This window comes from Manis pentadactyla, chromosome 14, assembly GCF_030020395.1.
Source record: "Manis pentadactyla isolate mManPen7 chromosome 14, mManPen7.hap1, whole genome shotgun sequence".
Lineage (NCBI taxonomy): Eukaryota > Metazoa > Chordata > Mammalia > Pholidota > Manidae > Manis > Manis pentadactyla.
Genome location: NC_080032.1, coordinates 72,870,414 through 72,893,231, shown reverse-complemented (window position 1 = coordinate 72,893,231; position 22,818 = coordinate 72,870,414). Strand labels below are relative to the sequence as shown.

The following is a 22,818-nucleotide window of genomic DNA, read 5'->3' as shown; positions in this document are numbered from 1 at the left end:
GTATGGACTGTTTAAGAAATGGAGCAAAACTGTGAAGAGTCAGTGGAAAGGCAAGGAGGGGGGTCAACTCAGGGGGCTGGTGTACTGGCAAAGAGGGAGGGAGGAGACGGAAGTAAGCTTGTTAAATTTTGAAGTGGAGGTGTGGGTTTGGGTTCTTAGGAAAGAAAATGGTTTAAGGATTTGCTGAGCAGGAAACACACAGAAGGAGACACCCCTGCTTCAGATGGTTTCTAGATGAATACTTGTAAGTGTCAAGGAGGAATGGCTGATTTTCCCAAATCTACTGTTCTGCAAAGGCTTGGAGAGTGGGCCTACATGTGAGTGATGACATCTGCCTGTACCTTTGAAATGTCGTTAATATGTAGCTGCTCTCCTGACATCTGTAATCAGGAATATCAAACAGACGTGACCTCCAGCCCGCTTTGTGGGTATGGGCACATCAGGCCAGTGTGGTGGTGTAGTGGAGGGGTAGTGAAGGAGAGGAGCTGTGGGCCCACGGGCTCAGGCTGCCAAGGGGAGTGGCACCCCCGCCGTCGCACCTTGGAGAGGTGGAGTGGAAAATGCCTGAGTGGTGGGCATGCCTGAGGAGCCTAATGATTGATTGTCCTGGCTTCTCCACAGCATAGGCATCACAGCACACATGGCTCAGGCAGCCTGCGTTCCTGTCTGTGACACTTGGAGAGAGGAAAAAAAAAGCTAATATTGTTGCTCCCAGAGATTTTCTGGGGGTGTTTCTTTCATATATTTCATTCACATTTTTAGCTAAATCTTCCAGGCAGTTTACTTGGAATACACAGGGTTGTGTGTCTAGGGAAAGGAGTCATAATTTTCAGTGATGGAAAAAGGGTTTGAGAGTCTTTTGGATGCCTTTATCTCTGTTAGTATATATGACTGTTACTCTGTGTGCCCAGGATCTAAAAATGAATACCTGTTTACTTATTCCCCATTTACTACAAAGCCATGCCAACTACTATATTCTCAGATCAGCTGCTAAATAAAACAGGAATATGTTTTTACATGACTCATCCTTCTTGAGAGTTTTTCCCCTGTATTTCAGATTTATAATGGTGTAGTGTGAAGAGATTCAGGATTTCCATTCCTGCGTTTCCCGTTCCTGCCAAGCTCAGGATCCCTGCTGACCCTATCCTTTCTTTCATTTGTCTCCAGTTCTGGATTGGGTTCTGGACTCTTTGGGAGTTTATAGAACAGGAGTCATTTAAACTCTTTTTTTCCAAATGGGACAAGTTTCTTAATTGAGGTCAGGCCAATACCTCCTGTGACAGAATCTTCCCCTCATCCTCCCGGCATGGGGAGAATCCATCCAGTGGAGGAATGGCACGAGACTGTGTCCCAACAGTGTCCATTGAGATAAAGCTAATGCCCAGTTGGAGGCCCAACATAGTGACTCCTTTGCCAAGCTGTGTTCTGCTTGGTCCCAAGCCAGATGGCAACCTCGTGGGTGAACCATTGGCTCTGGCCTTTCCCCAACCCCCTCAGGTCTAGGGCAAAATGAACAGTTGTCTCTTCCCTTGCAGGACTTACCTGTAGAAACAGTAATTCCCTTTACTATTGATATCTACATGACTTTGTTTAAATCTGTAACCACTGTACTACCAATATGGTTTTATTGGTAGTGTGAAATCTTCAGTTTGCTTGATAAAATTCAAGAATGGAATCCATTTGACAGTGGACTGCTTAAGTATTAGTAGACTTCTGGAGTAAACATGAGAGGAAATGGGAAGATTTGAATGAGATTGAACTAATGTAGTTCATGTACCATTTATAGTTTCTTTGGTAACTAGAAATACTTCTACTGATGTTTGCACTAATTAGTTTTAGTCCCTTTGATCTTTTAACCACTTTCTGACATCTGTGAGACAGAAATGAGCGCCCAAGATCTCCAAGTGGAACTCTATCCTCTGCATTCAATGGCATATATGCTATTACATCCGGATTATACTACAATATTAAGTATGCCTTATTTGAATAATGATAATATAATTCATAGCTGTTCTGATTTGTTTTCTGTCTCAAATGTAGTTGGAGTTATATGAAGAAATTAAGAGGGAATTCTGAAAAAGAAACCAAGACCTGTTCATTTCACACAGCTTCCATCTGTGTGGTTCCTCCCTGGTAACACATTTTGCTTTGTAATTATGATGCATGGCTAGTAGCATTCTTACAATTACATTTTTTTAAGTTCTTGTTTTAAAAAAGTCTTTTTGAAAGTAACAGAAAAAGCCTAAAACTTAAATGATGAGGTTTCTGAGACACATAAATGGTTGGTTCTAAACAAAGGTAAATTACTTGGGTAGGTTGCAGGGAAGAACCCTTTTTCCCGCTAGCTCAGATGGAGGTCTCTTGTTCACCCCTGGTTTTGCAGCTCTGGGAAATATCCTGAATTCTTAAGGATCCAGTTACAGCCTGAATCACATTTCTATAAGACTCAATGCAATAAAATGACAGTTATATTATGGTTATCCTACAGATACCTCTTCTACCATAACATGCAAGTTCGTCGTCTAGAATTTATAATTAGGGACTTCTTTTCTTGTTTTTCTCGGAGAATCTGAGGACTCAGTATAATAATATTCCTGACTGTGGACCCCTAAATTTCACCCCCTCCCAAGTTTTATTGACGTATAATTGACAAATAAAGCTTATATGTATTTAAAGTGTACAATGTGATGGTTTGATATATTTATAAATGTACACCGAGAAATGATTACCGCAGTCAAGTTAATTAACAGATCTGTTACTTCACATAGTTACCTTTTTTTTTTTGGTGTGGTGAAAACACTTAACATCTACTCTCTTTGCAAATTTCAAGTATGTAATATGATATTATTAACTCTAGTCATAATGCTGAATGTTGGATCCCTGGAACTTTATTCACTTTATAACTGGATGTTTGTACCTCTTGACCATTATCCCAACATCCTCCCCCTGGTCTCTGGCAGCCACCATTTTACTTGTTGGTTCTGTGAGTTTGACTTTTTTAGATTCCGCATATAAGTGAGATTACACAATCATACAATATTTGTCTTACTGCACCTGACTTATTTCACTTAACATGATGTTGTCAAGGTTCATTCATGTTGTTGCAAATGGCAGGATTTCCTTCTTTCCACTGACTGAATAATATTCCTGTGTGTGTGTGTGTGTGTAGCACATTTTCTTTATCCATTAATCTGTGGATGGACACTTAGGTCGTTTCTATATGTTGGCTGTTGTTAATAATGCTACAGTGAAAATGGGAGTGTATCTCTTTGAGTTACTGATTTTATTTTCTTTTGGATAGAAAAGACTGCTTCCAGATAGAGATTGCCAGATTATATGGTAGTTACATTTTTAATTTTTTTGAGAAATCTCCATACCGTTTACACATGGTTGTACCAATTTACATTCCCACTAATAGTGGATAAGGGTTCTCTATTTACTACCCACTTCCTGTCACTTGTTACCTCTTGTCTTTTTGATAATAGCCATGCTGGCAGGTGTGAGGTGATATTTCATTGTGGTTTTTTGTTTTGTATTTCCTGATGATTAGTGATGCTGAGCATCTTTTCAAGTGTTTGTTGGCCATTCATATGTCTTGTTTAGAAAAATGTCTATTCAGGTCCTTTGCTCACTTTTTAAATTTGGTCATTTATCTATTTTGCTATTGAGTTGAATGTGTTCCTTATATATCTTGGATGTTAACCTTTTATCAGATACATGGTTTGAAAAAGATAAATGTCTTTTGGTTCCATTGTTGGGAGTACTTGACCTTTGCTTAAAGGCTCAGGCCAGTCCAGAGGGGTTAGCTCTATTCACTGGAGAATTTCAAAATCACCAATTCTTTAGCTTCTTACTTGATATCAAGCACCATTGCTACTGGTGCTGTATTAACTGTGCCTCCATCTGATAACTTCTGTCTTGCTTATATGCACGCCAGGCCTAATCACTGATTTCTTGTATTGACTTTGTTTTGGTTTTAGAAACCTGCCAACAATTAATTCAATTAGGTTTCCCTAAATTTAGCCGACTCTCCCCTTTCACCGCCTTCCATCCATCCACACACTCCAGATTTAAGTCTTGCTTGCTTGCTCTCGGTTTCTCCACCAGCAATCTAATTGACGTCTAACTTGCTATCTGAACTACAGTCTAAGTGGAATTTGGTAGGACTGGTACTAAGGAGAAGGGAAGGTATTGGGCTGTACAGAGGAGAGGGTAAATTAACATGAACATAGCATAAAAGTACAAAGGAACAGGTACATTTCTGCATTCACAGATTTGTCAACTTCTTAAAGGAAAGAAATCTTGTCCCTTTGTTTAATGCTATATCTCTACTGTCTAAAATTGTGCACAGCATTTATCCTATCCAGTAGATAGTTGTTGAATGAGTGTTTGGGGGACACACTGAATTGACTGGTTTACCTGAAGGGCACTTTAATGTGAACTTTTAAGGACTGGGGTCGGTATAGCCTTGTTTATTGCTCTACCACCATATATTTTTGCTGAATGAATAACTATTGGGATTAGGGGAGTAGAGGCTAGAGTGCTGAAATTGATAATGCAAATCTTAGATGCCGAGCTAAAGATTTGGTTCTTTTCATGACAAGGGAAGAAGCAGAGTTCTGGATCTTACCGTTAACTTTTACTGTGTAATGTAATCCCTGTTTTGGTCTCTTAAGTGTACTCTTACTTGAGCTGAAGGGTTCAGAAAGAAAATCCTTTCCAGAGTAAGGAAAGAAGAGATACTTTTTTACTTAAGATTTTCCTTTTTGAGTTAATTTAAGCCCAATGTCTTAATAGGTGGATATGTTTATCAAATTTCAAAGATTGCTGTATGGACAGTCAACATGTTTATGCACATCAATGTCAGATGAATTTTTCTATTTAACATTATATGAGTAATAGCTGTGGTTTCAAGTACTCAACAAAGTGATGAAAGGTATCCACTGTTTTCATTTCTGGTCTGTTTTGGCACCCTGTGGTGTGAAGCAATTATTCACTGCTTGAGGCTTCTTGAATCTGGGTGCCAGGGTGAATGTTGCTAGGTGTCAGATTCACCTCTTCATCTACCTTTATCTCTAGACTCTGGCATAGACCATTACAGGCCATAAGGATGTTTACTTTTCAAATACTGCTTCTCTAGGAAAGCGAAACCTGTCCAGAGTACAGGCCGAAAGTTCAAATTGGGGAGAGCTTATCTGGATACATATACTTAAAGGAATTTTTTCTTGGGCTTTTATCTTCATTGGACTCTTATGGGATCAAATAATTCCTGATTGTTATAAATATACACATAGCTTCACATATAAGTAGAAGAAGTGTATGTGTGATGTGTGTCTGCCGTAGGATAGAGTTACAAAGTCAGGCTTGCTAGTCATACAATTGCTTCTACCAGCTATGGACTAAAACTGGACTTGGAATTAGGGCAGGGCCATGGAAAATGTGTACTGAGCACCAGAGTGGCAGGTGTGTCCTCTATGGGGTGGGAAATCATTGTCACTCTTGGCTTCTTGTTTTTTCCTTATCTTCATCCAAGCACCCAGCAGGTTCAGAAAGCAGGTCCAGTCCTCAAGGCAGTTGTCCTCAGCAGGAGGAAACAGGCAAGTTGTTATCTGAAATCATGGATGTACCTGGCCAAAGCCTGGAGGCTTGAGGCTTGGGAGGTATAAATATCCTAAGGTAGGAGATTCCTTTTGTTTACATGAATTTCTATAGTCAGTCTAGATTTTGTTTACATGGACAGCTGATTCTTCTTAAGTGTAAGGAGAACAGTTAATATCCCCCCAGCCAATGTTGGAAAACTTAGAAAATAAAGAGGGAAATAACCATGAATAATCTAACATACAAGGATAATCATTTAATACTTTTATGTTTGATTTTGTGTGCTGTTTTGATGAGGATAATTTGCCCACCTGCCACTACTAGTGTCACAATTGTTGTTATCATCATTGTCATCATCAAATTTATTAATTCCTTGCTATGAGCAAGGCAAGTTCCAGGAAGAGGGGAGAAGATAAATAAATGGAACATGTTGTTTCTTTGCAGGAGAATATTTTCTGTTTAGGACTGAACATATGTTGTAGAAACATAAAATTATCGTATATGATTTATTCATTGCACAAATGGTTATTGAGCTCCCTTACATGCTAAGCAGTGTACTCAGTATTTGAAAAATACAGTTGAATAAGATGTAGTTTCTGCTCTTCAACTTACCGTCCAGGGGAGATGATAGACAAGTAAATAAGAATTTCAGTAAATTATGTGAATCATCAGTGGAGTGCCACAAACAGCAAATGCTATGGGATGATACTATATTAAAAGGTATATTGAATAGATTATTGGACAGTGTTGGAAACCAGGGTATAAAAACTTTTTTTTAAGTACTTTTTACTTATACTTGCCCTTAATTAGAGCCCAAGGCAGTCAAGTCATAGATACATTCTGGTAACCATGAAAGTATTATGTTCAGGTACATTACATCGCACTTTCCCAAGAGAATACAGGGATGGAGCTTGTGAAATTTGGTTAAATAGCCTTAAATTTACTCTAGTATTATCCTCATATTTGCTTTTGTCAGGAGTTTAATGTTAACATTTGACAAGTGCGTGAAGTGCTGATGTTCTGTTGTATAGATTAAAGAGAAGACCATGTTATATATTGTATTGACAGTTGTCAAGGTTAGTATTCCGTTATAAAATCCAGTAAGTTGATCTGTGTTTTTTGTTTTTCTTTTGCCAGGCAGTGGATGTTTCCACCTCTGCAAGGAGGGAATTTGAATGACAGAAAAAGCTTAGGTTCAGTATACCGTGGATATTTTGTCTTTACCTTCCATAAAACTTGTTGGAGAATGGGGTTTTGTATCCATTTCCAGTTATTCCACTTTAAACCAACTTCGTTCATTTTTTTCTTTATATCAGATGAACAAAATGAGAGCTTGCTTGTTTATGCATTACTTGAGTTGTGAAGTTCCAAAGTGAAAAATGCCAAGAGAGCTGTGGAACTTCTGTCCCTAGAGATCTTTAAGAAAAGGTGTGCAGACACTTAACTGCCTGAAATTGTTTGTGTAGAGCTTTGTGTGTCCTACTTTAAAAAAGCAAGATGTATAAAAACCCACACTTAGAGAATTGATATCATTAAGGATGATTCTTCTCTTTTTAGTCCTAGTCATTTTAGTTTTCTTACTAGGTGAATTTATTCGATAATAAACAAATCCTTACAAGTGCTGAACATTTGACTTATGAATATTTCACATAATATCTTAATATGTATTTGTGAAGCACTCTGCAGTTTTCAAAACACTTTTACGTTATTATGTCATCTGAGCCTCAGAGGTTTCATAGCAAACAAGGCTGGTGTTATGATTATCCCAATTTGCTGATGAGGAATCTGAGGGCAAGAGGTTATAACACTTGGACTATGTGGCTTTGAGTGAAGTGGTGTGATTTGGCTCAGGACTTTTGACAGCAAATTCTTTCCTTTTTCTAGTATCGATGAGGTCTAATTTTTTTTCTTAAACGAGTATTGGTTCTGTTTTATGTCAGAATCGGGTCTATACAGATTCTGGATAACTGGATGATATCTCTGGGCCATTGATTTCTCCTTTGTGCAAGCTGAATGACCAGTGGGGGAAGGGAAAAATGTGTTTGGGTCTCCGGTCAGGTTATCATTTCATCATTTGCTACTTTCTTACCAAGGCAGTGTTGTAGATGGGGGATCTCAGACCAGTTCACAAAAATAATTAACTTACAAAACTACCAAATTGATGTTATTGGAACTGACTTGCTCATAAAATAATATGGTTTGATGTTCAAAAATAGATTGAGTCTCTAGGAAACAGGGAGTTTGTTAATATGCCAGGATTAAGTAATTTTTGCATAACCACATTAGCTATATACAGTATCCACTTCAGTTGAGCATAAATTAGACTGTGCACTTAAGAGAACCAAAATTAAATCAGTTCATTAACTATTGAGTCCTTCTCTTGGAGCCACAGCTCACATAGGTTAAGTTTTAGAGCTAACCGAATATTTATAGCAAGGAAAATCTCTAGGAAGAGAAAGAGGATATGTTATTGAGGATTACTAGGCTAAGTAGGCTTTATGTGTTGAGATAATTTTACCTCATAGTTCTGGTTTAGGAAGTTTTTTTTTTTCCTCTCTGAACATTTGCTGCATACATAATACATAATGACTGTAGAGAATTTGCACATACCAGAAAAGGGCAAAGAGGAAAATAATCCCATGTGACTATTCTATTTGAGAACGTTTTCGCTAAGGGAAGGGGAAAGGTGAAGTCATTTCAGAAGAAGGAATTAGTACAGCACTGGAATGGCTGACATAATTCAGGAGCATGCGGAGAGCTGCTGGGAGCAGGAGCACCTGCCCTGTGGGAGAGCTGTAGATGAGCTTGATTAGCTCAATTGTGGTGGACGGTGAATTCCAGGGTAAGAGATTGCTGTCCTCAGAGTAAGGGATTGCAGAGCTCTTCCAGCCTAGGACTCATGTTTCCAGGGAAGGAAACCAAAACTGAGTTACTCTAATCCGTGGAGGAATTGGGGCTGGAACCCAGGGCTCCTGATCATTAAGCTAATGTTGCTTCTCTCTTAGGTTGCCATTGTTGGTTCTGGGATGAAGGACAGCAAAGTAGTAGCAGTGTTTTTTAAGAGTAAATTTTCAGTCTTAAAAAAAGGGTTAGAAGGGAAGTTATTTGAAATAGAAAGACCAGGTAAGCTTATTTCTGTCATCTAGGCATAAGGTGACAACAGAGGGAGAGAGATGGAGTTGTCAGTAATGACTAGAGTTTCAAGCTGGGTGCTGAGGAGAAAGGAAGTGCTATTAAGATAATGAGTAAATGTGGAGAGTAAGTGTGTTTTGTGGGGAAGATGAGATTCCGTTTTGAACAAGTAGGATATCAAGAAGAAATGGTTTATTAGGCAGGCAAGACTATGGAGCCAATATTATAGATGTTAAATTATACTTTGCAGATAATGAGGATTGATTGGTAGGATAGCACATAAAATAGAACTAATCTCTTCACACAGGACAAATGAGGGCAGTTTGATTCTAGGAAATCCTCCTAAGACAGTTGCTTTAAGAAAAAATGTCTCATCTGTTAGGTGTGTCACTGAAGAAAACATCTGGTTTATGGACTGGTGTGGCAAGCTCACCATAAAGAGACCTTCCCTGGCCCAATGGTAGAATGCTTCTTTTCCTCCAATGCAAGTATTGGATGTGGTACAGAAAGAGGTTTCATCCATCAACCATTGCCAGAATGACCATGTGATATTTTATGATGTGATCACATTTGTTGTCAAGATTGTAATTCAGTTTATTGATGTTAACTAGTTTCATTTGAGTGATGTATTTGCCTTAAACAATCATGGTTTTTAATCCTCTATTTAAGGCTGAAACCAAATGTAACAGCTGATGTTCCTACTAAGAGGTGGTGACCTGAGCTCTTATACGGTCCATGAAAATTTTGAAGAGGGTCGGTGTCCCTGGATACCTTCTCTTTGTGTATTTCTGAGGATTTCTAAGACCTAAACATAGTTACTAACTTTATCCATTGCTAACCCAGTTTACTTAAATTCTTGGTTCTGGGTGATCCTATGACCTGTGTTCTTGATCAGCTCCACTCTGGGAAAAAATTTCTTTTTACTTAGTCACTGAGACTGACTATTATTGGTCCCAATATGATGGTATGAAGAAAAGTTTGAGCAATGTAACTTGGGAGTGGCTAATGGTTTCCCAGTGGCTTTTACACTTTAAAAAATGTGTACTAATCATGTCCATCAATAGATGAATGGATAAAGAAGATGTGGTACATATACACAATGGAATACTATTCGGCCACAAAAAGAAACTAAATCCTATATTTGCAACAACATGGATGTAGCTGGAGGGTATTATGCTCAGGGAAATAAGCCAGGCGGAGAAGGACAAATACCAAAGGATACACTCATTTGTGGAGCATAACAACAAAGCAAAACTGAAGGAACAAACCAGCAGCAGACTCACAGACTCCAAGAAGGGACTAGTGGTTACCAAAGGGGAGGGGTTGGGGAGGGTGGGTGGGGAGGGAGGGAGAAGGGGATTGAGGGGCACTATTATTAGCACACATAATATAGGTAGGTCACGGGGAAGGCAGCACAGCGTGGAGAAGACAAGGAATGACTCTATAGCATCTTAGTACGCTGATGGACAGTGACTGCAATGGGGTGGGGTGGGGAATTGATAGTATGAGTGAATGCTGAAACCACAATGTTGCTCGTATGAAACCTTCTTAAGATTGTGTATCAATGTTACCTTAATAAAAAAAATGTGTACTAATCAAATACCTCTCTCCTGTTGGTAGTCATTTTGTTGCCCTTGCAAAGTGAAGGATACAGCAGGCTACTTAATTTTCAGGGCCCAGAGCAAAAGTGAAAAGGGAGTTCCAGCTAGAGTGAGGCAGTCAATCTTTTTCCCATGGGCTGCTGCCCCAAACTGCAGGTGCTTAAACTCCCAGTGGTCAAACTGGATTTGCTTGGTACCTTATTTGGGGGTGGGCAAGAGGACCCTGCTAGAGTCACCCACCTCATAGACTGTGGTGCTGCCAGCTCAGGATGGGGATGACCAGTGGGGCCTCCCTGCCACTCACCCTACATTCCAGTTACTGGGAGGTAGTGGGAGGTGGGGGCTGCACATGATCCAAGGCTCTAAGCCAAGTTTATTATCTCATTGCACTTCACATATAAAGCACAGATTCATAGGTACAGTCACTGAGAATTTCAAGACAATTACCAAAGAACAATATCCTGGCTTTTTGGATTGTGAGACCTTATGCAGCTGTTCTTGTTGCTTATCCATGAAGCCTCTGGCTTGGTGAAGAACAGTTTCTCCAGGTGTACCTTCCTGGGCGGGGTGCCCTGTGTAGGCAGTCCCGTGCTGCATGCAAACCTAAGCCTGAGGACAGGACAGACTGCCATTGTTGTTCAGTTTCTTTGCTGCGGCTACTTTTGAACATGCAGGGATCCCCAAAGCATCTTTTCTTTCATTTTTCTTAGTCATCATTAGTGATCTAGTCCTTTATGCGATAAGATTCTGCATCTCTCAGCTTGATTATTTCTTTAGTCTTTTGTTTCCAAGATTTCTAGACTGCTCGTATTTCTTTCTTTGAGCATGATTTCCATCTCCGTCTCTGTCTGCTGTCCTACCTATCAGAGCAGCTTCTGTATTGATGGCTTCCTGTGTGTCAGAAAACATATGAGGAGAAAATGAAGACTCTCCAAGGGAAAGTAACATTTCTTTTTAAAAGCTCATTAAAAAATATCTAAAGTGACTTCAAGGGACTCTCAGAGTCTTTTTTGAACTCTTTGTTTACTACTTGCCTTCTGTTCAGGGGACTCAGTGATTGAGGATATGGACTGCAGGCTCAAATCCTGCCTCTGTCCTATGACCTTGGGACTTTGGACATGTTTCATAACCTCAGCATCTTCACCTAAAAATGGGAATAATGCTAATACTTCTGGGGTTATTGTAAAGATTACATGAACTAAGGTATATATGGAGTGTAGTGTAGTTAGGCTTGCACATAGAGTGCTGTCAGTAAGTGCTAGCTAGTATTGTAGATTGAAGGCTAGGCTTGCAAGAGTAACCCAGCAATATAGTCTCTGCTGAAGTAGAGTGGTCTGTAATGGATATGCCCTCTGTGGACTAAAGGGTAAGAGTAAGACCATAGTGAAAGTTTCTTGAGATCCTCGTCCCAGGTTTGGTAAACTTAGCTCCATCATGGAGTGTCTAACTACAGGGTACTTAAGACTGGAACCAGAAGTCTTTGGAGAATGAAGGTGTCTACTCATATGTGAATTCAGCAAACTTACTCAGTATCTGCTACAGCCAGGCATGAGGCAGGTGCCGGGGAAACAAAAAGAAAGTAAGCCTGCCCATGTCTTTTTTACAGCTCATATTCCAACTATGGGAAAGATATGTGAAGAAATGACTGATATAACATAAGTGCTTTAAGGTACATGGAAAGAACCCTAGGGCATCAGGTGAGATGGAAGGAAGCCATTTTTTGTTGATACTTTTTTATCTTCAAGGATAAGAATTTTCTCACAGAAGCATTATCAGTAAATCCACTGAATTACTTTGATGTTTTTAAATGTAGATTGATCCTTCCATTACCAGACATATTTAAAATGTGACTTAACGCTGGCTGTTTAACTCAAAACCACCTATGTTGAAACTTCTGTAATAATATTTATCCAAAATCTTCAAAGCTTAGGTAAATAGAGGCAAGTTCTTGTTGTTCTGATGGTTACATAAAGACACTCACAGCTTCAGTGTAACTTAGCTCATCAGAGTGGATGTCTTTTCCAAATGATCATTTACCCCCACAGAAAATAAAGTTGGCACTTGGGGAGAAGTGAGTCTAATAGTTGCCATAACAGTATTAAGTAGCAGAATAGTAACTGTACATTGATAATTAGAATATTAACTACTGTGTATTGAACACTAACAGAAGCAGTGCCAGGAAATATATATACTTTGTAGTTTATATAAAAGTTTAAAATAGATTTAATATATTTTATATATAATAATTCAAACCCATTCAATTCACATAGTAATTCAAATCCAAAATATCACAACAATGTGTGGAAAAAATGATCTTCCTCACTTTACAGATGACTTAAAACTTAAGATTATACGAAAGTAAGTGATAGAACCAAAATTGAATTATAAAGCCTTTGTTCTTTTCACCTTTTTATGTTGAATAAACTGGTTTTTACTTAATAGGATTCATAATATAATAATTTAAATTATAAATATATTATCCAAACTTAAAGAATTTGAGCCAAAAATAATGCTATTCTAACTCATGAGTCTTCTGATGCCAGTTGAAGTGAACAAAAGTCTGGCAGTTGACTTATATATTTAAACTTTTCCATTTTTAATGAAATTGCTGATTTCAATGCACTAGCTATACTTAGTAAATCACAACAAACAAAACACAACATTTTAGGTGAAAGAGACAAATATCCACTAGTTGAGACATTATTTAGTGTTATTAAACCAATTTTTTCTTATAGGAAGTGCAGTTAAATTTAAAATTCCTAGAAGTACTTCTGTTATATACTTGAAGAGCCATACATTTTGATGTACTATTTTTCTCAGATTAAAAAAATTTATTGTGTGGAAAATTTAAAATATACAAAGTAGACAGAATAGTATACTGAATCCGAATGTAGCCATCATCTAGCTTTAGCAGTTACTAACTCTTGGTTAATCTGGTTTCATCCTTCTTCCCATTTTCTTGCCTCCCCTGTGAAGCAAAGCAGATCTCGACACACTGTTTCACTTCTAAATATTTCAGTATGTTATTCTTAAATAAAGACACTTTTTAAATGGCTTAACCATAATTTAGTTATCATACCTGAAACTAAAAGTTAATTCTGTAATATTATTAAGTATTTAGTTAATGTTCAATTTGCCAGTAGTTTCATAAAAGCCGCTTTTTTTTTACATTTTGTTGAATCAGGGTCCAACTAATGTCCTGTATGATTAGTTAATATGTACTTTAATGTCTGTTTTTAATATATAGATATTCTCCTGTATCTTTTTTTTTTCTCTTTGCAGTTTAATTGTTGAAGAAACTGAATCATTGGCCCTGTAAAATTTCCCGCTACTAGATATTGCTTATTATGTCTCTGTGATATAGTTTAACATGTCCTCTGTCCTGTGTATTTTTTATAAAGCGGTGGAAGGTTCTAGAGACTTAATCACATTCAGATTCTTTTTCTTCCTCTCTCCTCCTTCCTTCCTATCTTCCTCCCTCCCTCCCTTCCTCTTTTTATCCCTTCCTTCTCTCTTGCCATCCTTCTCCTCACTTCCTACTATATGATGGTATTTCTTCTTCCCTCAGGAGACATAGACTATGTGGCTATTTTTCTTTCTTTGTGCTAGCAGCTGTTAGGCCTAGGTACTTTAATTAGGAGGCAAAGAATGATATTTCAATTGTCATTTTATCTTGATTTATTATCTGGGATACTTCTATAAAGAAAAACTCATCTACAGTTTGTTTAGCTAGTTTTACAGTTTGTATAAAAAAGTTTGGGTAAATGCTTCATTCTTTTTGTTTCTGAGTTTTTAGTGGTAGGAATCATCAGGGAAATTCTGACATATATATGAAAAGCACCTGGAGAATATACAATAGTTATAGAACCAAATTCTAAACATGTATTTGTAAACTATCAAAAACAGAAAATAATTGCTTTTGAAGGTATATGAGACAGATAGCTTTAATAAAAATAACATTGTGCAATGCTTTGAGAAATACGCCTTTATAAAATGGTGTAACGTTAGGCATTTAGTTTGTTCTTAGGTATACAAGAGTGGAGCCAGACTTCCTGTATTCAAATTTGGTTCTTCACTTAACCTGTGTAACTTTGGGCAAGTTAACATAATGTCTGTGTGCCTCTGATTTCTCATCTGCCAAATCAGAATAATAATAGAACCTCCATTGTAAGGTTGTTGAGGATTGAATGTGTTCACACATTAGACACTTAGAGCAGAGCCTGGAACATCTAAGCTCTCAGTGTTAACTGTTGCTGCTGACAGTGTTTTTCTTTGCTATTATAACAGAAAGAAGGGGGTAGGGAACTTCTGATGCTTATTTTATCTATGTCACAGAGTCTTACTTTTGATATATTTTTTTCTCATCCATGTTGTATGTTCCAGCCTTCTTAAAGTCACATGTATAACCCCTTCTGAATTAGAGTGTTTAGACATTGCACATCAACACTTGGTAGCATCATAAAGACAGGCAACTAAACATATGTCTCTTGATTGTGTCTTTATTATACAGCTAAAGAGTATTAAAAAATATATGTATATATATTTATATGGTGGGTTTTAAAATTTATATTTATGAGAGGAGACAATTTATACTGTTGTTTCTATTGTAGTGCTTTGTTGAGTTATGAAGTCTAAGCCCCTCATGTTTGCTCTATTAATTACACTAACATCTCATTTTTCAGGTTTGCCTTGTAATATGCTTTTCAGATTCACAAACAAGTGCATTTCATAGCGGTTTATTCCATGACTTAAAATGTAATTCTTTCAATATTAGGATTTTATTTATTTATTTTTAATCTGTTAGGATGGCAATTTTTCTTACAAGCATCAAGTATTTTCCAGTCTTCTCAAACATAATATAATTAATCAGTATACATACTATTTATTTGGGTTGTATTATAGTATATCCTTGGAGGCTGTGATATATGCATGGTTACGTGGTTTTATATCAGATATTCTCAGGATGACTTACACATTTTTTCTTTGCATCTATGTCTTATTTTTCCTTGGTTATTATAACCTACCAATTTGTTTCTGCTTATTCTTTCTGCTACCTCTAGCAACTTCCACAAACAGTGCTTCTAGTAAATATTCCTAACCTGCTGTGAATTGATTTGATTACTGACTTCATTAGAACTTTTTCTAAAATAAGATTAGAAAGGATCTAAACTGAGCTTGAGGGTGTCTTCTCAAAAGTAAAATGCAGTTTAGCACATAGACTGTGGGATTTATTTAACTAGCCATATAACTTTTTAATTTATTTTATGACATTGCTGAGGTTGTCATATATGTATGGCCTCTAAGCAAGTGAGGTGTTATTTTATTAGGATCTGAATAGAACTAAATGCTGGTCTTCTGTATTTCCTTACTGTTAAGGAGTTGGCATTCTGTCTCCTGGAGAACTCCTGTACTCCAAAGTCCATTTTCATTGCTGTTAGATGCATGTGACAAAAGAAGTCAGCACTGTTAATTATTACAGCTCTTTAAAACTATGTGGTATTAGTGATAGTATTTTTTATTTAAAACGCAAACTCTTTGCCCTTGTCTTATTATTGGCATTTTTCTTCTGTCTTAGCTTTAAGAAGTATTTTTCACATATATGGATTCTTTAAACACCTAATGGATAGATACGTATTTTATAATATTGTAAGTTACACAGATATAGATCATTTAACAACATGTACTTTAATATGGTCTACATTTTAATTACCCTGTTTCTTATGCTTCTGTATAGGTCTTAAGCTGGATATGTAAGTCCAGCTACATATAGGAAATAATTGAATATGCTTATTCTGTTTATAGTTCATAAAATGTCAGACAAATTTTTAAAGATGTAAGATAAACTATCTTTGAGGCATTTGATCTTAGATGTGGATTCAAATCCTAGTTTAAGTCATAAGATCTTAGTTTATTCAGTACTTCACAGAGTTACTGCAAGGATTAAATCAGATAGCATGTTACTGTGCCTGTTGTAATATTTGATCCTTCGTGATTTCCTTCCTCTTTATCTTTTCCATCCATATAATTTTGAATTTAGATAAAAAGAGAACAAAAAATGTAAGTAAAAGAGAACAAAATGTATGTGTTAAACAAAAGCAACTATTGCTTTCATACTGAGCTTCAAAATAAGTGACATTTTACTTTTATTCATTTATTTTTGTGTGCAGGTCAGCTTTAAAACAGTTCTTGTTGGACTGAATTGGAACCGTGAGAATTAGCATATATTCATTTTTGAGGTGAGTCCATTTATAGAAAAATTTGTGTATTGACAGCAGTCTGCTTTTTCCTAGGCAATGTTATCATTTACATGTACTTAGAGAAAAATTACAATTATCCATGAAATGCTGTTAGTGTGGAGCAGTGGTGAGAGCCTGAGGCTGAGACTGGAGCTCCCCCTGAATGCCAGCCCCGCCGAAGGGGCTCTCAGTGTTGTGACCCTGGTCACCTGACTTATTTGTGTTATTTTGCCTAGAATGATAAGCCTGTTGGCTCTGCTTACTTTTCAGATTCTGTGTTGTGAGAATACATTAAAATCATGGATATCAAATTGTTTCATTAAGAAAAATGTAAGGTAGAGATACTGTGAACTGTCACAGTGAGCTAAATGGGAATTAACAGTTGTATGCACAAAATCTTTTTTTTTTTTTTTTTTTTTTTAATAATTATTTTTTATTGAAGGGTAGTTGACGCACAGTATTACATTACATGAGTTTCAAGTGTACAACACAGTGGTAGAACATTTATATACATAATTCTAGGTTCCAGCTATCACCCTACCAAGCTGTTACAATATCTTGACTATATTCCTTATGCTATACATTACATCCCGGTTACTAATTTATTTTACCATTGGAAGTCTGTCCTTTTTTTTTTTTTTTTGTGAGGGCATCTCTCATATTTATTGATCAAATGGTTGTTAACGACAATAAAATTCTGTATAGGGGAGTCAATGCTCAATGCACAATCATTATTCCACCCCAAGCCTAATTTTTGTCAGTCTCCAATCTTCTGAGGCATAACAAACAAGTTTTTACATGTAGAACAAATTCTTACATAATGAATAAGTTACATGGTGAACAGTACAAGGGCAGTCATCACAGAAACTTTCGGTTTTGCTCATACATTATGAACTATAAACAGTCAGTTCAAATATGAATACTGATTTGGTTTTTATACTTGATTTATATGTGGATACCACATTTCTCTCTTTATTATTATTATTTTTAATAAAATGCTGAAGTGGTAGGTAGATACAAGATAAAGGTAGAAAACATAGTTTAGTGTTGTAAGAGAGCACATGTAGATGATCAGGTGTGTGCCTGTAGACTATGTGTTAATCCAAGCTAGACCAGGGCAATAAAACATCCACGTATGCAGAAGATTTCTCTCAGAACGGGGGGGTGAGGTTCTAAGCCTCACCTCTGTTGATCCCCAATTTCTCACCTGATGGCCCCCCTGCGACTGTGCCTGTCTTAGGTTGTTCCTCCCTTGAGGAATCTTACCCGTCTCTGGCTAACCAGTCATCTTCCGGGGCCATACAGGGAAATGTGAAGTTGGTAAGTGAGAGAGAAGCCTTATTGTTTGAAAAGGTTAGCTTTTTACTTCTTTGCAGATTTATGCCCTGTGGCTTCTATGCCCAGCATTTGTCTTGAGGTATCTTTACCACTTGGAAGAATTATGATACTCGGTAAATTTGATATGAGGCACGAATTCTATTTAAGGGTTGTAATTAGGAAGGAAGAAGAAAAGCTATAGAAGTAGCAGGCGGAAGAAAACATGGGAAGATTGATTATTTCTTTGATATATCTTCTTGTAGAGTAACTTCAGCATGTATAGGTTTTAAGCTACTACTTAAATTGCACACACACATTAACATAATAGGAGTATAGTTACATAACCAAAGCATATCTGTAATTACCAGCCATCTGCAGTGTAACCAAGAAAACCAGTTAGGCACCTTAGGCATTTGTGAAAACTTATCTATGATATGGTGGATATTGTCCAAATGAACTTGAACAGTCTGAGAGAAATCAGACAAATTAAAACAACCCATTCCTGGGGACTGTTCACATGCCATATGTTCTTTTAACAATAAATAGTTTGTAGTTGTAAGACTTTGGAGCGCTACAATTTGCACTTCTCCAAATTCTTGGTTGAGTTCCAACAGTATAGATCCAGTCCAATTTTGTTGTTTTACTGTATGCACAGGCCAGCTTAGATATCTCCTTCCTCATTCCCATGGCAGGTCCAGGAACTGGTGGGATGAGTGCATCTACAGCTGTAGCAGTGCGTGGATCTTTGTTGGGGTTTTTTGATGATCATCTTCTGGCATGAGTCTTCCAGAGGGTGCAGATGTTGGAAGTTCTTTTTCATATCATATCTTAGTTCATTTTCGGGGTAGCCCAATTAGGCTTTGATCCTCTGTATAAACACAAACAGACCCTTTGCCTACACTTTTATATGCCCTTTATACCCTTGTGTAGAACTCGTTGGAAGTTACCACACAGGAACTGCCCTTTTTTTTTTTTTTTTTTTTGCTATCACTAATCTACACTTACATGACGAATATTATGTTTACTAGGCTCTCCCCTATACCAGGTCTCCCCTATAAACCCCTTTACAGTCAGTGTCCATCAGCATAGCAAAATGTTGTAGAATCACTACTTGCCTTCTCTGTGTTGTACAGCCCTCCCTTTTCTCCTACCCCCCCATGCATGTTAATCTTAATACCCCCCTACTTCTCCCCCCCTTATCCCTCCCTACCCACCCATCCTCCCCAGTCCCTTTCCCTTTGGTACCTGTTAGTCCATTCTTGAGTTCTGTGATTCTGCTGCTGTTTTGTTCCTTCAGTTTTTCCTTTGTTCTTATATTCCACAGATAAGTGAAATCATTTGGTATTTCTCTTTCTCCGCTTGGCTTGTTTCACTGAGCATAATACCCTCCAGCTCCATCCATGTTGCTGCAAATGATTGGATTTGCCCTTTTCTTATAGCTGAGTAGTATTCCATTGTGTATATGTACCACATCTTCTTTATCCATTCATCTATTGATGGACATTTAGGTTGCTTCCAATTCTTGGCTATTGTAAATAGTGCTGCAATAAACATAGGGGTGCATCTGTCTTTCTCAAACTTGATTGCTGCATTCTTAGGGTAAATTCCTAGGAGTGCAATTCCTGGGTCAAATGGTAAGTCTGTTTTGAGCATTTTGATGTACCTCCATACTGCTTTCCACAATGGTTGAACTAACTTACATTCCCACCAGCAGTGTAGGAGGGTTCCCCTTTCTCCACAGCCTCGCCAACATTTGTTGTTGTTTGTCTTTTGGATGGCAGCCATCCTTACTGGTGTGAGGTGATACCTCATTGTAGTTTTAATTTGCATTTCTCTGATAATTAGCGATGTGGAGCATCTTTTCATGTGTCTGTTGGCCATCTGTATTTCTTTTTTGGAGAACTGTCTGTTCAGTTCCTCTGCCCATTTTTTAATTGGGTTATTTGTTTTTTGTTTGTTGAGGCGTGAGAGCTCCTTATATATTCTGGACGTCAAGCCTTTATCGGATGTGTCATTTTCAAATATATTCTCCCATACTGTAGGGATCCTTCTTGTTCTATTAATGGTGTCTTTTGCTGTACAGAAGCTTTTCAGCTTAATATAGTCCCACTTACTCATTTTTGCTGTTGTTTTCCTTGCCCGGGGAGATGTGTTCAAGAAGAGGTCACTCATGTTTATGTCTAAGAGGTTTTCGCCTATGTTTTCTTCCAGGAGTTTAATGGTTTCATGGCTTACATTCAGGTCTTTGATCCATTTTGAGTTTACTTTTGTATATGGGGTTAGACAATGGTCCAGTTTCATTCTCCTACATGTAGCTGTCCAGTTTTGCCAGCACCACCTGTTGAAGAGACTGTCATTTCGCCATTGTATGTCCATGGCTCCTTTATCAAATATTAATTGACCATATATGTCTGGGTTAATGTCTGGATTCTCTAGTCTGTTCCATTGGTCTGTGGCTCTGCTCTTGTGCCAGTACCAAATTGTCTTGATTACTATGGCTTTATAGTAGAGCTTGAAGTTGGGGAGTGAGATCCCCCCTACTTTATTCTTCTTTCTCAGGATTGCTTTGGCTATTCGGGGTCTTTGGTGTTTCCATATGAATTTTTGAATTATTTGTTCCAGTTCATTGAAGAATGTTGCTGGTAGTTTCATAGGGATTGCATCAAATCTGTATATTGCTTTGGGCAGGATGGCCATTTTAACGATATTAATTCTTCCTAGCCACGAGCATGGGATGAGTTTCCATCTGTTAGTGTCCCCTTTAATTTCTCTTAAGAGTGACTTGTAGTTTTCAGAGTATAAGTCTTTCACTTCTTTGGTTAGGTTTATTCCTAGGTATTTTATTTTTTTTGATGCAATTGTGAATGGAGTTGTTTTCCTGATTTCTCTCTCTGTTGGTTCATTGTTAGTATATAGGAAAGCCACAGATTTCTGTGTGTTGATTTTGTATCCTGCAACTTTGCTGTCTTCCGATATCAGTTCTAGTAGTTTTGGGGTGGAGTCTTTAGGGTTTTTTATGTACAGTATCATGTCATCTGCAAATAGTGACAGTTTAACTTCTTCTTTACCAATCTGGATTCCTTGTATTTCTTTATTTTGTCTGATTGCCGTGGCTAGGACCTCCAGTACTATGTTAAATAACAGTGGAGAGAGTGGGCATCCCTGTCTAGTTCCCGATCTCAGAGGAAATGCTTTCAGCTTCTCGCTGTTCAATATAATGTTGGCTGTGGGTTTATCATAGATGGCCTTTATTATGTTGAGGTACTTGCCCTCTATTCCCATTTTGCTGAGAGTTTTTAACATGAATGGATGTTGAACTTTGTCAAATGCTTTTTCAGCATCTATGGAGATGATCATGTGGTTTTTGTCTTTCTTTTTGTTGATGTGGTGGATGATGTTGATGGACTTTCGAATGTTGTACCATCCTTGCATCCCTGGAATGAATCCCACTTGGTCATGGTGTATGATCCTTTTGATGTATTTTTGAATTCGGTTTGCTAATATTTTGTTGAGTATTTTTGCATCTACGTTCATCAGGGATATTGGTCTGTAGTTTTCTTTTTTGGTGGGGTCTTTGCCTGGTTTTGGTATTAGGGTGATGTTAGCTTCATAGAATGAGTTTGGGAGTATCCCCTCCTCCTCTATTTTTTGGAAAACTTTAAGGAGAATGGGTATTATGTCTTCCCTGTATGTCTGATAAAATTCCGAGGTAAATCCATCTGGCCCGGGGGTTTTGTTCTTTGGTAGTTTTTTGATTACCTCTTCAATTTCGTTGCTGGTAATTGGTCTGTTTAGATTTTCTGTTTCTTCCTGGGTCAGTCTTGGAAGGTTATATTTTTCTAGGAAGTTGTCCATTTCTCCTAGGTTTCCCAGCTTGTTAGCATATAGGTTTTCATAGTATTCTCCAATAATTCTTTGCATTTCCGTGGGGTCCGTCGTGATTTTTCCTTTCTCGTTTCTGATACTGTTGATTTGTGTTGACTCTCTTTTCTTCTTAATAAGTCTGGCTAGAGGCTTATCTATTTTGTTTATTTTCTCGAAGAACCAGCTCTTGGTTTCATTGATTTTTGCTATTGTTTTCTTCTTCTCAATTTTATTTATTTCTTCTCTAATCTTTATTATGTCCCTCCTTCTGCTGACCTTAGGCCTCATCTGTTCTTCTTTTTCCAATTTCGATAATTGTGACATTAGACCATTCATTTGGGATTGCTCTTCCTTTTTTAAATATGCTTGTATTGCTATATACTTTCCTCTTAAGACTGCTTTTGCTGTGTCCCACAGAAGTTGGGGCTTAGTGTTGTTGTTGTCATTTGTTTCCATATATTGCTGGATCTCCATTTTGATTTGGTCATTGATCCATTGATTATTTAGGAGCGTGTTGTTAAGCCTCCATGTGTTCGTGAGCCTCTTTGCTTTCTTTGTACAGTTTATTTCTAGTTTTATGCCTTTGTGGTCTGAAAAGTTGGTTGGTAGGATTTCAATCTTTTGGAATTTTCTGAGGCTCTTTTTGTGGCCTAGTATGTGGTCTATTCTGGAGAATGTTCCATGTGCACTTGAGAAGAATGTATATCCCGCTGCTTTTGGATGTAGAGTTCTATAGATGTCTATTAGGTCCATCTGCTCTACTGTGTTGTTCAGTGCTTCTGTGTCCTTACTTATTTTCTGCCCAGTGGATCTATCCTTTGGGGTGAGTGGTGTGTTGAAGTCTCCTAGAATGAATGCATTGCAGTCTATATCCCCCTTTAGTTCTGTTAGTATTTGTTTCACATATGCTGGTGCTCCTGTGTTGGGTGCATATATATTTAGAATGGTTATATCCTCTTGTTTGACTGAGCCCTTTATCATTATGTAGTGTCCTTCTTTATCTCTTGTTACTTTCTTTGTTTTGAAGTCTATTTTGTCTGATATTAGTACTGCAACCCCTGCTTTCTTCT

General features: G+C 37.6%; 1 protein-coding gene across 1 annotated transcript in view; it reads left to right on the top strand.

Annotated features, from left to right (window-relative positions):
* The window catches only part of EPS8 (epidermal growth factor receptor pathway substrate 8), a 183,301-nt gene that overhangs the window by 38,031 nt on the left and 122,452 nt on the right, over positions 1 to 22,818 (top strand). The window contains exon 2 of the mRNA XM_036908960.2: positions 16,499 to 16,567. The gene's annotated coding sequence lies outside the window, so the exon portion shown is untranslated. The remainder of the gene's footprint in view (positions 1 to 16,498; positions 16,568 to 22,818) is intronic.